Source organism: Triticum urartu, chromosome 5 (genome assembly GCF_003073215.2).
Source record: "Triticum urartu cultivar G1812 chromosome 5, Tu2.1, whole genome shotgun sequence".
Lineage (NCBI taxonomy): Eukaryota > Viridiplantae > Streptophyta > Magnoliopsida > Poales > Poaceae > Triticum > Triticum urartu.
The window spans coordinates 581,414,412-581,429,131 of NC_053026.1; the positions used below are offsets into that span (position 1 = coordinate 581,414,412).

The following is a 14,720-nucleotide window of genomic DNA, read 5'->3' on the forward strand; positions in this document are numbered from 1 at the left end:
CACCCCCGCATATTTTCAGTCCAAATCGATAACCCATCTCATCCCATTAGGACAATTACAGAAAGGAAATAGGTGAAAGAAAATGTTGGCGGTTTGAAAAGACTTACCAGATCCGCCCATGAAATCTCTCAAAAGACCTGATGAAAGCTTCAGAAGTTAGCTACCATCAGTTTCTTCGGTTCAGCACTGCACATATATTTTCTAGATTTTACACATTGGAAAATGTCTCATGTACTTGACTTCCATATTTTTTGCAGCTTCTTTCTTTGGCTTATTTCAAGTAAGATGGAAGTGGCTTTTGATTTTCTTATGTTCCTGAAGATGCAGATTCGAGAGGAACCATGAGGGGACCTAGAAAAGCTAGCATATTCTCATTTGAGAAAAATCTCATTTCTGCCACAATCTAGCAATCCCACTAGAGGAGAACCAGCATCACTTTGACAACTTCATGTAACCCCAAAACGAAGGATCATCCTTGCTACCCCTTCAGGGAAGGATTCTGATGAAGCCTAGCTGTTGTTGGAGGTTCCTCACAATGCATGACACTTAACAGGTAGGATAAATTTAGCCTATTCAATGGAGGTGTTTCAACAAATGCAGGAGGAAGATGACAGGATTCCTACTCGCTAGAGAAGAACAAAAATACTAAGGTACTGTGTTTCTTTTCTAAGGCATTTGTTCTTTTGTATGGTAAAAGCATGAGGCATCCGACATCGTATAGCAATAAAAAGGGAGTATTACTAATGAACACTTGACTGAAAATTGCATTCAAGTGACTTGGACTGCAGTTTGTCTTGAGATTAAAGAGATTGGCCATATTGTATAGATATTGACCGCAATATAGGAAAGTTTCAGATTCGAAGGGGGGGTGGGGAGCAGCTGACCAGTGGAGGGTGGCCTGCGGGTTGAGGAGCTCGGTGGCGAAGAGGAGCCGTCGACGTTGGGGTGCACCACAGGATCCCCTCCTCATCCAGTTACGTGCATCCAGGTGCGCACGGTGTGGGGAAGGTATCCAGGACACCGAGCTAGATCCCTGAGCGCATGGGACGGAGGAGCCCACCTCGTGCTGCAAGGTGCGTGCGAGTCGCCGGGCGTGGCCACGACCAAAATCAGACATGTGTGTGTGCCACCAGCGCGGCTGGGGGCGGGATGGAGGAGTGGTACAACAATGTAGGGCCAGCGGGAGCCGGAGGCGCTGCCTCTTGCTGGAAAGAGAGCCACCGCCCTTGCCCGTCGTTGCCGGCCTGCCGCGGCGAGATGAAGGGGAAAGAGAAAGAGTGAGGGGCGTGGGATGGATGAGTGAGAGTGTTGTGCCCATCGTTTAGATTTCTCCAGTAAGTTGTTTAGATTTCTTCCCGCTCATGTCCGACTGGTCGGTTTAGTTCCTGAATTGTAGCTTCCCCGGTATGTTTGGTAATTCACAGTCCTACCCGTTTGATAGTGTATTGATGCCTGACAACCACGTAATGAGTGCATGTTGTTCAAGTGCTTATCTTTTTCTGTTAAACCATTTTTCATCTAGGAATTCTTCATTTTGTAATATAGAGTAGTGAACGAATTTGCTAGGGAATCATATGCACTATTTTTGTAGCTTGAATAATTCGCTATGTTCTAATTTGAAATTAGGTTGGCAAATCGTTTGATGTGCTGTCTGTTGCATATTGTTCGAAGATGGGGCCCATCTCTTTCTAAACTGCAAAGAAGTGAAGGAGCAATGGTATGCCTTGCTGCTGGAGGAAATCCGGATGAGAGTGTAATTCAGCACATGACGTCATGAGAAAAATTCTGAGGTTGCGGAGAAGGATAAGTTGCTCACTATTTAAGTGTGGGCCAAGCAATTTTTGAAACAGACTGTCTGATACTCAAGCAGGCTGTAAGCTTTGAAGCGTATGGTCAAGTGCCGCTGGGTATTTTCTTATGTGAAATCAAGTACCCATTACTATAAGCGTACTTTATTCATTGATTGAGGCTAGAGTGATTCATGCTCCAAGGGGATGTAACCAGCCATCTAATGTGCTCGCAGCTTTGGGTGCAGGATTAGACAATGGTGATCATGTTGAATGGTTCTCAGACTACTTTGAGGTTGTAGCCCATGTTGTAACCGACGATTTAGCCGTGTATTCCCTCTGTTCCTAAATATAAATCTTTTTAGAGGTTTCAAATGGACTATAACATACGGATGTATATAGACATGTTTTAGAGTGTAGATTCACTCATTTTGCTCCATATGTAGTCCCTTGTTGAAATCTCTAAAAAGACTTATATTTGGGAACAGGGGACAGTGATACGGGAGCTGGCTGATACGTCTCCGTCGTATCTACTTTTCTAAACACTTTTGCCCTTGTTTTGGACTCTAACTTGCATAATTTGAATGGAACTAACTCGGACTGACGCTGTTTTCAGCAGAATTACCATGGTGTTATTTATGTGCAGAAACAGAAATTCTCGGAATGACCTGAAACTTCACGGAGCAACTTTTTGGAAAATATAAAAAATACCTGTAAAAGATGAAGGCCAGGGGGCCCACCACCTGTCCACGAGGGTGGGGGGCACGCCCCCCTACCTCGTGGCCCCCTGGAGCTCCTCCGACTCCAACTCCAACTCTATATATTGTGTTTCGGGGAGGAAAAAATCAGAGAGAAGAATTCATCGCGTTTTATGATACGGAGCCACCGCCAATCCCTAAATCCTCTCGGGAGGGCTGATCTGGAGTCCGTTCGGGGCTCCGGAGAGGGGAATCCGTCGTCATCGTCATCATCAACCATCCTCCATCACCAATTTCATGATGCTCAACGCCGTGCGTGAGTAATTCCATCGTAGGCTTGCTGGACGGTGATGGGTTGGATGGGATCTATCATGTAATCGAGTTAGTTTTGTTAGGGTTTGATCCCTAGTATCCACTATGTTCTGAGATTGATTTTGCTATGCTTAATGCTTGTCACTAGGGTCCGAGTGCCATAATTTCAGATCTGAACCTATTATGTTTTCATCAATATATGAGAGTTCTTGATCCTATCTTGCAAGTCTATAGTCATCTATTATGTGTTATGATCCGTTAACCCTGAAGTGACAATAATCGGGATACTTACCGGTGATGACCATAGTTTGAGGAGTTCATGTATTCTTAATGCTTTATTCCGGTACTCTATTAAAAGGAGGCATTAATATCCCTTAGTTTCCGTAAGGACCTCGCTGCCACGGGAGGGTAGGACAAAAGATTTCATGCAAGTTCTTTTCCATAAGCACGTATGACTATATTCGGAATACATGCCTACATTACATTGATGAACTGGAGCTAGTTTTGTGTCACCCTAGGTTATGATTGTTACATGATGAACCACGTCTGGCATAATTCTCCATCACTGATCCATTGCCTACGACCTTTCCATATATTGTTCTTCGCTTATTTACTTTTCCGCTGCTATTGCTACCATCACTACAAAATACCAAAAACATTACTTTTACTACTGTTACCTTTTGCTACCGTTACCACTACTATCATATTACTTTGTTACTAAACACTTTGCTGCAGATACTAAGTTTCCAGGTGTGGTTGAATTGACAACTCAGCTGCTAATACTTGAGAATATTCTTTGGCTCCCCTTGTGTCGAATCAATAAATTTGGGTTGAATACTTTACCCTCGAAAACTGTTGCGATCCCCTATACTTGTGGGTTATCAAGACTATTTTCTGGCGCCGTTGTCGGGGAGCATAGCTCTATTCTCTGAGTCACTTGGGATTTATATCTTCTTATCATTATGAAGAACTTGAAAGATCCAAGAACCAAGATTTATCCCTCAACTACGAGGGGAGGTAAGGAACTGCCATCTAGCTCTGCACTTGATTCACCTTCTGTTTTGAGTAAGCTTGCGACACCTAAACCTGCTTCCGCTATTCGTTCTGACATGTCGCATGTTATTGATGATGCTACTTTTTCTATGCATGATACTTAGGATGAAACTACTTCTATGCTTGATACTACTGTGCCACTTGGTGAATTTCTTGACGAACAACTTGCTAGGGCTAGAGAGATTGAAAATATTGAATCTAATAATACTCATGAAATTAGTGATGAAGACTTTCCTATTATTCCCGAGGGTTATGTTTTTGATAAAGAAGCTTCTTTAGCTATTTTAGCTTGCAAAGATAGATACGAACTCAAGAGGTTATTAGGTAAATGAAATCAGCAATCTCTAAATGCTAGAATGAAACTTGACCCTGCTTTTGCTACTTCACCTATCTGTGTTACTGATAAGGATTATGAATTCTCTGTTGATCCTGATATAATTACTTTGGTTGAATATGATCTTTTTCATGGCTATGAATCTGAAATTGTTGTGGCACATCTTACTAAATTAAATGATATAGCTACCCTGTTCACTAATGAGGAGAGAAACTCGTTACTTTTATATCCTTAAAATATTTCCGTTCTCATTAAAGGGTGATGCTAAGATATGGTTTAATTCTCTTGATCTTGGTTGTGTGCGTAGTCCCCAGGATATGATTTATTACTTCTCTGCTAAATATTTCCCTGCGCATAAGAAACAAGCTGCTTTAAGGGATATATACAATTTTGCGCAAATTGAAGAAGAGAGCCTCCCACAAGCTTGGGGGAGGCTTCTCCAATTACTTAATGCTTTGCCTGATCATCCTCTTAAGAAAAATGAAATACTTGATATCTTTTATAATGGACTAACCGATGCCTCCAGAGATTACCTGGATAGTTGTGCTGGTTCTGTTTTCAGGGAAAGAACGCCGGCTGAAGCTGAAATTCTATTGAATAATATGTTGACAAATGAAAATAATTGGACACCTCTGGAGCCAATTCCTGAGCCTATTCCTAACCCAACTCCGAAGAAGAGGGGTATTCTATTTCTCAGTCCTGAAGATATGCAAGAGGCAAAGAAATCTATGAAAGAAAAAGGTATTAAAGCTGAAGATGTTAAGAATTTACCGAAAATACCTTTCTACATCTGAGCTCATATGCTCCTGGTGTGGACAGTAAACTAAATAAAATATAATAACATTTCAAAAAATTCTGAAATTTTTTTATGGCATACTTTAAGAAATGTTTGTTGTGCATGCAAAATTTCATCATGAAATCATATTCGTGGAAGTCGTGGCAAAAAAAACAAAATAAAAGCTCCAAAATGCGTTTGAAAGTAACATTTATAGAGTATCGATTTTGGCTTTTTACCATGCCTTCCACCAATGTCATTTTGTGATGAAATTTTGCATGCACAACAAACATTTCTTAAAGTATGCCACAATTTTTTTCAGAATTTTTTGAAATGTTTTCTATTTTATTTATTTTACTGTTCACGACAGGAGCATATGAGCTCAGGTGTAGAAACTCCACATCCAGAATTTACCTCCTATTGAAGAATTACACGGTCTTAATGTACCGCCTGTTGAAGAAACATATGATCTTAATCCATTACCTATTGAAAAAACTCATGGTCTTGATAACCCGACACAGGTAGTAAAGGTAAATTCTCTTTATAGATATGATAAAGCTGAAATCTCATTTACTAAGTTTGCTAGCCCATGCTTAGATGAGTTTGATAAATTTATGGCTAAGCAAAAAGACTTCAATGCTTATTTTGGTAGACAATTGAAATACAATTCAAATATGCTTGAACACTTGGGTGATTATATGGCTAATGTCAAAGGTGAACTTAAACTTATTAGTAAACATGCTTCTATGGTTACCACTCAAGTAGAACAAGTACTTAAAGCTCAAAATGATTTGCTCAATGAATTGAATAGTAAGAATAATGATAATGCTGTTAGAGTTATGACTAGAGGTGGTAGAATGACTCAGGAACCTTTGTATCCTGAAGGCCATCCTAAGAGAATTGAGCAAGATTCTCAGAGAAATAATATAGATGCACCTAGTCCTTCTAAAAGGAAGAAAAAGAAAAATGATAGGACTTTGCATGCTTCTAGTGAACCTGTTATTGAAACACCTAAGAATCCAAATGATATTTCTGTCTCTGATGCTGAAACACAATCTGGTAATGAACCTGAAACTAGTGATAATGTTAATGATAATGTTCATGATGATGCTCAACCTAGTAATGATAATGATATAGAAATTGAACCTGCTGTTGATCTTGATAACCCACAATCAAAGAATCAACGTTATGATAAGAAAGACTTTATTGCTAGGAAACACGGTAAAGAAAGAGAGACTTGGGTTCAGAAACCCATGCATTTTCCTCCCAAACCATTCAAGAAAAAAGATGATGAGGATTTTGAGCGCTTTGCTGAAATGATTAGACCTATCTTTTTGCGTATGTGATTAACTGATATGCTTAAAATGAATCCTTATGCTAAGTACATGAAAGAAATTGTTACTAATAAAAGAAAGATACCGGAAGCTGAAATTTCCACCATGCTTGCTAATTATACTTTTAAGGGTGGAATACCTAAAAACTTGGAGATCTCGGTGTACCTACTATACCATGCTGCATTAAAAGAAACTATGTTAAAACTGCTTTATGTGATCTTAGAGCCGGTGTTAGTGTTATGCCTCTCTCTTTATATCATAGACTTGATTTGAATAAGTTGACACCTACTGAAATATCTTTGCAAATGGCTGATAAATCAACTGCTATACCTGTCGGTATTTGTGAGGATGTGCATGTTGTAGTTGCAAATGTTACTATTTTAATGGACTTTGTTATTATTGATATTCCCGAGGACGATAGTATGTCTATTATTCTTGGAAGACCCTTTTCAAATACTGCATGGGCTGTTATTGATTGCACTAAAGGCAATGTCACTTTTCATGTTAATGGTAATAAGCACACGGTACACTTTCCGAGGAAACAACCTCAAGTTCATAGTATCAACTCTATTGGAAAAATCCCATTGATTATATTTGGAGGTTTTGAATTTCCTCTTCATACTGTCAAGAAGAAATATGATATTCTTATTATTGGGGAGGTGCATATCCTCGTTGAGGTAACATAGTGTTATTCAAAATTTCTCCGGTTCCATGTTATTCGGAATGAGTTCGTTAACAAGACTTGATCAACCTTGTTAGTTGATTCTTTTTGATGATCATGAGATGGATGAAACTAGAAGGCACAACCTTCTGTACCCCACTTTTACTTTCTGTTATTTATATTAAATAAAATAAAAATAGTATTTTTTTGTCTGTTATCTGATTATCTGTGCAATATAAAAATACCTCGAAAATAAAAGTTCTCCAAATGCCCTGAAATTTAAATATGATTTTTCTAGAATATTTGAGAATATTTGGCACTGAGAACATAGCAGGGGGGCCATCCACCTGGCCTCGAGGGTGGAGGGCGCGCCCCTGCCTCGTGGGCCCACGGTGGCCCTCCTCCACTTATCCTTTCACCCACACACTCCTTCTTCCTCCCACAAACATGAATAACCAGCTCAAACCCGAGTCCAAGCTCGTTTTGCTGCCATTTTCGATCTCCTTGCTCAAAGCACCTCTCACAAAACTGCTCGGGGAGATTGTTCCTTGGTATGTGACTCCTCCATTGGTCCAATTAGTTTTTGTTCTAGTGATTTATTCATTGCAAATTTGTGCTGCTTAGGTGACCCTGTTCTTGAGCTTGCATGTCAAATTTATATGGTCAAAAGTAGTTTTGATGCATGATATAGGCTCTAGGCACTTGTAGGAGTAGTTGCTATCAATATTATTGAGCTTTGTTCACTTTTATTTTAAAGTTACTAAAAATTTCAGAAATTTTTCAGAGGAAGAAATATGTTTAGGAAAATGTACCAAGGTGGCTCTTCAATGAAACAAGAGCCCAGGCTTGCAATGCGTGATGCTGATGATGAGTCACCAAGAAACGCTCCAGTGCGTCCTTGTGAATGGCCTTCGAAAAACTTTATGGATCGAGCGGGAATTAAGGAAGAATTTAACGCATATTTGTGTAACGCTGATCTTGTGAGCTTCGAGGAAGAGAAGTGCAGCCAGTATCATTATCTCACTAGTTCCTTTGTGAGGAGGTTTGAATTTTCATCTTCACGTAATTCTCCAACTGTCCTGTTTGATCTTTATGGAAATTCATACACTATGGACTTAGAGGATTTTACCACCGCTTGCAAACTTCCACAATGGGGTAGTATCAGGGATCCTCGCAAATCTGAATTTAGAGATTTTCTTGCTAGTATAACTGTGGGGGAATCTAGAGATATAATGCAAGCTACCATAGGGAGCATTCACTTTCCTGCTATACATTATTTTGCTCTCTTCATAGGTAGATGCATCAATGGTAAAGATGAGGCATGTCACATGTGTGTCCCTGACCTCAGTATTCTTAGGAGTGCTGTGTTAGGAGATAAATCTTATAATTTGGGAGCCATTGTTGCACGTAGGTTGCATCTTAATAGATTTAATGGAGATTTCTTTGGAGGAATTTATGCAACCCGCATAGCTAATTTTCTTGGTATAGCCATACGCGAAGATGATATTGAATTACCCCCTGCTTACCTAGACTTTAATGCTATGGTTCACCACCAGTTTATCGAGAGGAATGAATCACCTCTCTAATATCGACTAATCTTTGACAGATGCCGTGCTGGCCATATTACTCTCCCTGCTCCTGCCTTCTTTGATCATCAGGCAAAAGGAAGATATGTTATTACCAGAGAGGAGGCACATGAGTATGAGAGGAGAGCGGAGGCCGCTCATCGCCACGCTGCAGCTCAGGAGGCGATAGCCGCTGCATCTCAGTACGACCCCAACTTTTACTATGGATATCAGCCAGGCCAGCAATGGCCATAGACCAATTTAGGCCAAAATCCTAAGCTTGGGGGAGTACGTACTTCTCACCGACATTATATTTATGTTCACACACTCATTGCTAGATGTCGGTGCTCATACTTTTTCATTGTATCATCCATGCTACTTTATTTCCTTTTATGCTTTCTTTTTGTGTGTTTAATAAACCTTAAGAAAAACCAAAAAAATTAGTTGTAGCTTTTAATCAGTTTACTTTCAAATGCTTGTAGTAGTAATTAAAAAGAAAACCCAAAATGATTTTCTGTTCTTCTTCTACTTGTTGGGAGCTCTCCCATGTAAATAGTTTTATTTCTTTTCTTTTCTTTGGGGGTCGATATGAGAAGACCATAATTAAATTGTTGAAATGTCTCTTATATGCATTATTGTTGATCTGACAAAAGAGCCCATATTGCCTTGTCTTCTCCTATTTATTGAATGCTTGCAGATTCCAGCTTAGTCCAATGCACGTGCACTATTATTATTATTATTATTATTCACATCGTTCGGTCATGCAAGTGAAAGGCAATTATGATGATATATGACGGACTGACTGAGATGAGAAAACCTGGTGTGAAATCAACCTCTTTTGTTTTTGTAAATATGATTAGTTCATCGTTCTTGATTCGACCTATTATGAATAAACATGTTTGCAATGACAACTAGAGATCATAGTTCTTGTGCCATGCTTGATTAGCCAGGAGCTTATAATGGTTTACCTTGCATGCCAACATGCTATTAAAATGGTTGTGATGTGGTATGATAGGGTGGTATCCTCCTCTGAATGATTTAAGTGACTTGACTTGGCGCATGTTCACTCATGTAGTTGAAACAAAATCAACATAGCCTTCACGATATTTATGTTCATGGTGGATTATATCCTACTCATGTTTGCATTTGGTGTTGATTAATTGTAATGCATGTTCATGACTGTTGTCGCTCTCTAGCTGGTCGCTTTCCAGTCTTTTGCTAGCCTTCACCTGTACTAAGCGGGAATACTGCTTGTGCATCCAATCCCTTAAACCCCAAAGTTATTCCATACGAGTCCGCCATACCTACCTATATACGGTATCTACCTGCCGTTCCAAGTAAATTTGTATGTGCCAAACTCTAAACCTTCAAATAAATATCTTGTTTTGTATGCTCGAATAGCTCATGTATCAACTAGGGTTGTCTGTATCTTCCATGTTAGGTGGGTTATTCTCAAGAGGAGTGGACTCCGCTCCTCACTCATGAGAAAGTGGCTGGTCACCGGGATGCCCAGTCCCATGCTTTATGCAAACTAAATCAAAATAATTGCAAAGAAAACTCCCCTTGGGACTCTTGTTAGTCAGAGGCACTCGTTGTTTCGTGCAAGCCATCGATTGATGCTTGTTGGTGGAAGGGGGAGTATAAACTTTACCATTCTGTTTGGGAACTGCCTATAATGTGTGTAGCATGGAAGATATCGCCATCTCTTGGTTGTTATGTTGACAATGAAAGTATACCGCTTAAAATATTATTCATCTCTATTTCGAAACTGAGCTCTGGCACCTCTACAAATCCCTGCTTCCCTCTGCGAAGGGCCTATCTATTTACTTTCATGTTGAGTCATCATCCTCTTATTAAAAAGCACTAGTTGGAGAGCGCTGCTGTCATTTGCATTCATTATTGTTAGTTTACATTGGGTATGACTTGACTGGATCTCTTTTACCATGAATTACAATGTCTAGTCAGTCCTTAATCTTTAAAGGTGCTCTGCATTTATGTTTTGCGGTCTCAGAAAGGGCTAGCGAGATACCATCTTGTTATATCATATTATGATTGTTTTTGAGAAAGTGTTGTCATCCGAGATTTATTATTATTGCTCGCTAGTTGATTATGCTATTGATATGAGTAAACTTGAGACCTAAGCGTTATTGTGAATGTGGTTAGTTATAATATTTGCTGAAAACTTGAATGCTGGCTTTACATATTTACAACAACAAGAGCAAATAGAGTTTGTAAAAGTTTTTCTTTATCACTTTCAGTTTATCAACTGAATTGCTTGAGGACAAGCAAGGGTTTAAGGTTGGGGGAGTTGATACGTCTCTGTCGTATCTACTTTTCCAAACACTTTTGCCCTTGTTTTGGACTCTAACTTGCATAATTTGAATGGAATTAACCCAGACTGACGCTATTTTCAGCAGAATTACCATGGTGTTATTTATGTGCAGAAACAAAAGTTCTCGGAATGAACTGAAACTTCACGGAGCAACTTTTTGGAAAATATAACAAATACCCGCAAAAGATGAAGGCCAGGGGGCCCACCACCTGTCCACGAGGGTGGGGGGCACGCCTGCCCCCCTAGGGCGCGCCCCCTACCTCGTGGGCCCCCTGGAGCTTCTCCGACTCCAACTCCAACTCTATATATTCTGTTTGGGGAGGAAAAAATCAGAGAGAAGAATTCATCAAGTTTTACGATACGAAGCCGCTGCCAAGCCCTAAATCCTCTCGGGAGGGCTGATATGGAGTCCGTTCGGGGCTCCAGAGAGGGGAATCCGTTGCCATCGTCATCATCAACCATCCTCCATCACCAATTTCATGATGCTCACCGCCGTGTGTGAGTAATTCCATCGTAGGCTTGCTGGACGGTGATGGGTTGGATGGAATCTATCATGTAATCGAGTTAGTTTTGTTAGGGTTTGATCCCTAGTATCCATTATGTTCTGAGATTGATTTTGCTATGCTTAATGCTTGTCACTAGGGCCCGAGTGCCATAATTTCAGATCTGAACCTATTATGTTTTCATCAATATATGAGAGTTCTTGATCCTATCTTGCAAGTCTATAGTCATCTATTATGTGTTATGATCCGTTAACCCCGAAGTGACAATAATCGGGATACTTACCGGTGATGACCGTAGTTTGAGGAGTTCATGTATTCACTATGTGTTAATGCTTTGTTCCGGTACTCTATTAAAAGGAGGCCTTAATATCCCTTAGTTTCCGTAAGGACCCCGCTGCAACGGGAGGGTAGGACAAAAGATGTCATGCAAGTTCTTTTCCATAAGTACGTATGACTATATTCGGAATACATGCCTACATTACATTGATTAACTGGATCTAGTTCCGTGTCACCCTAGGTTATGATTATTACATGATGAAACGCATCCGGCATAATTCTCCATCACTGATCCATTGCCTATGAGTTTTTCATATATTGTTCTTCGCTTATTTACTTTTCCGCTACTATTGCTATCATCACTACAAAATACCAAAAACATTACTTTTACTACTGTTACCTTTTGCTACCGTTACCACTACTATCGTATTACTTTACTACTAAACACTTTGCCGCAGATACTAAGTTTCTAAGTGTGGTTGAATTGATAACTCAGCTGCTAATACTTGAGAATATTCTTTGGCTCCCCTTGTGTCGAATCAATAAATTTGGGTTGAATACTTTACCCTCGATAACTATTGCGATCCCTATACTTGTGGGTTTTCACTGGCCATCTTACCATGTCTGCATACATTTCAAAATGCATTTGAACAAAATGGATAAATTTCATGCAAACAAGCTGAAATTCACTAAGTTTAGTTATAATAATTCACATAAATTTGATGATATTTCGTCCGTTCTACTAAAAACTGAAAAATATAAAACCTTAGACTAACTTGTAGCGAGCGGTGGCCGGTGGCCTCGTAGGTGTGGCCAGGGCTGGATTTATATTTAAGCACTGGTGTTAGTTCACACCGACTACCTGCAGAAATACACTAGGGATAGTCAGTGTACTCACTTAATGACACCGTCACATAATGTATTGAAGGTGCAAACATATTAATGACCCCAAAGGACTCATTTTTCTAACTCTTTCCCTGAGTGTGGCCGCCCCGGCCGCACCTCCATCGTCGTCCGTGCCGTCGTCGTTGTCTTGGAAAGGCGCGGCAAGCCTGCCCAGCAACCGCTTGGCGCTTGGGGAGGATCCGCTGCCTGGCTGCGGCCTTGCCCCTTCCCTTTTTCATAGTTTAATCCTCTTTTGTGAATTACTTAAGTTCAATCACAAGCGAAAAATTTCAGTCTATTAGTTAACATGTCTATCCATGTTTCTTCTAAGTTATAGGAATTGACCTACTCTTATGTCGTTCGTAAGACAATGCCTTAAGCAAAGGGAACGAGCCTCAGTTAATGTATCTAGGTAGGCCAGGATCCTTTGTTTGGATAACTATTTGTGCAAGAGCAAGAAGCTTGGGTTTACAAATAAAAGCGACACTTGGGTTTCTAGGCTGTCTACACCTTTTGCTAGGGCCTTCATTATGGATGATGGTGTAAACTTGTTTCAAGGAGATACACAAAAGTGGATCAAAAGAGTATCATATTACAAGAGAGTGAAATGTTTTTTTAAGATAAAAAGAAAATGAGTGGATGTTTGCATTTTTCGCCTTTATGAGAGAAATGTCATATGCTTTTTTATATAGTGAAAAATATCACATAAAATATCACATACCATAACAAGTCATTTCTATAGAGCAAATACCAACAAGTGATTTACAGGTGAGCCTACAATTTATTAAATTGGGATGCGACTCACTCTACTAAAAAGCATGATGCCACTCACTCTGACTAAAAAGGGTCACCTGCTCGCATTTAGCAACTGACCAATTAAGTATACGTGTTTATATGTTCACTTTAGATCTTTGGATGATGCTTTGAAAATGTTGATTGACAAAGCTTTATAATATACTGGACTGAAAACTCGTCGATTTTACAAAATGAGAAGAGATGCATACAAATAATTATTTTTCTATATATATTTCTTGCACATGATAATACAAATGGTATATTTATATTATTATTTTGTAGAGTGTGAGAGGTGTTGAGATGGACAAAGGAATCCATTAACAAGAATGTCAAGGCGACGTCGTTGCGAAGGACAAAAAATTCATCGAATTTTATACAACAATACATGTGCACACACATAATCAGAACAAAATTAAAGGCCATCAAGTAGATTTTAATAATTTGTAATATATTTTTAGATGGATCATCGATTTATGTGTATACATCGTCAATTTGCTTTTTTGTTATCAGTTTACATTACAAGTGAAGTAGACTTCAATTATTATGCAATTGTGTCCATGCTATATTGTCTCTTTCTGTGATATTTTACATGGATTATTTTATATACCTTCAGCAAAATATTTCAGAAGCCCGTGGCAACGCACGGGCATACTACTAGTATAGACATATTTTAGAGTGTAGATTCACTCATTTTTTTCCGTATGTAGTCACTTGTTGAAATCTCTTGAAAGACAAATATTTAGGACGGAGGGAGTATATTTTTACTACAAAAATGAATATCTTCAATTCCTGTTATAAATAAAGGCAAATCTAATCCCCGAAACGTTTTCTAGGGTTATGAGTGGACCGGTGGCGCTACTCTATCTTCCAAGGCGTGATCGTGAGATTCCGGCCGTGATCTCCTGCCCTAGGCTCTAGCCCTCTTCGCCGCTCTTGGTTAGTGTGTTCGGGGTGATCACGGGGGTCCTGGCAACCCTGCCCACCCTGGGTACACACGAGACGATTGAGGGAGAAGTCAAGGGGGATCAGCGGCCATGGCTAGTTCGTTAACGAACACTGGTAAGGAGAGAGAAGAGATGGAGAAGATGATGGAGAGAATGCATATGATTGGGAAAGTGTAAAACTCGTGATGGACGATCAGGAGGAAGCGCATGACTCTCCTAAAGAGCATCCAAGATGTTTCCTGGAGTCTTTGTTGAGCAGGTTACTCTTTATCAGTTCTCTTGTCCGGGTGCTCATTGTGACGCCTCCGATTCAATTGTACACTAATGATACACGCAAGCGTGTACGATCAAGATCAGGGACTCACGAGAAGATATCACAACACAACTCTACAAATAAAATAAGTCATACAAGCATCATATTACAAGCCAGGGGCCTCGAGGGCTCGAATACAAGAGCTCGATCATA

The 14,720-nt window shown here is 39.8% G+C and overlaps 1 pseudogene; it reads left to right on the forward strand.

Annotated features, from left to right (window-relative positions):
* LOC125510935 overlaps positions 1-14,106 on the forward strand; it is a 38,703-nt pseudogene extending 24,597 nt beyond the window's left edge.
* Positions 14,107-14,720: the final 614 nt, after the last annotated feature.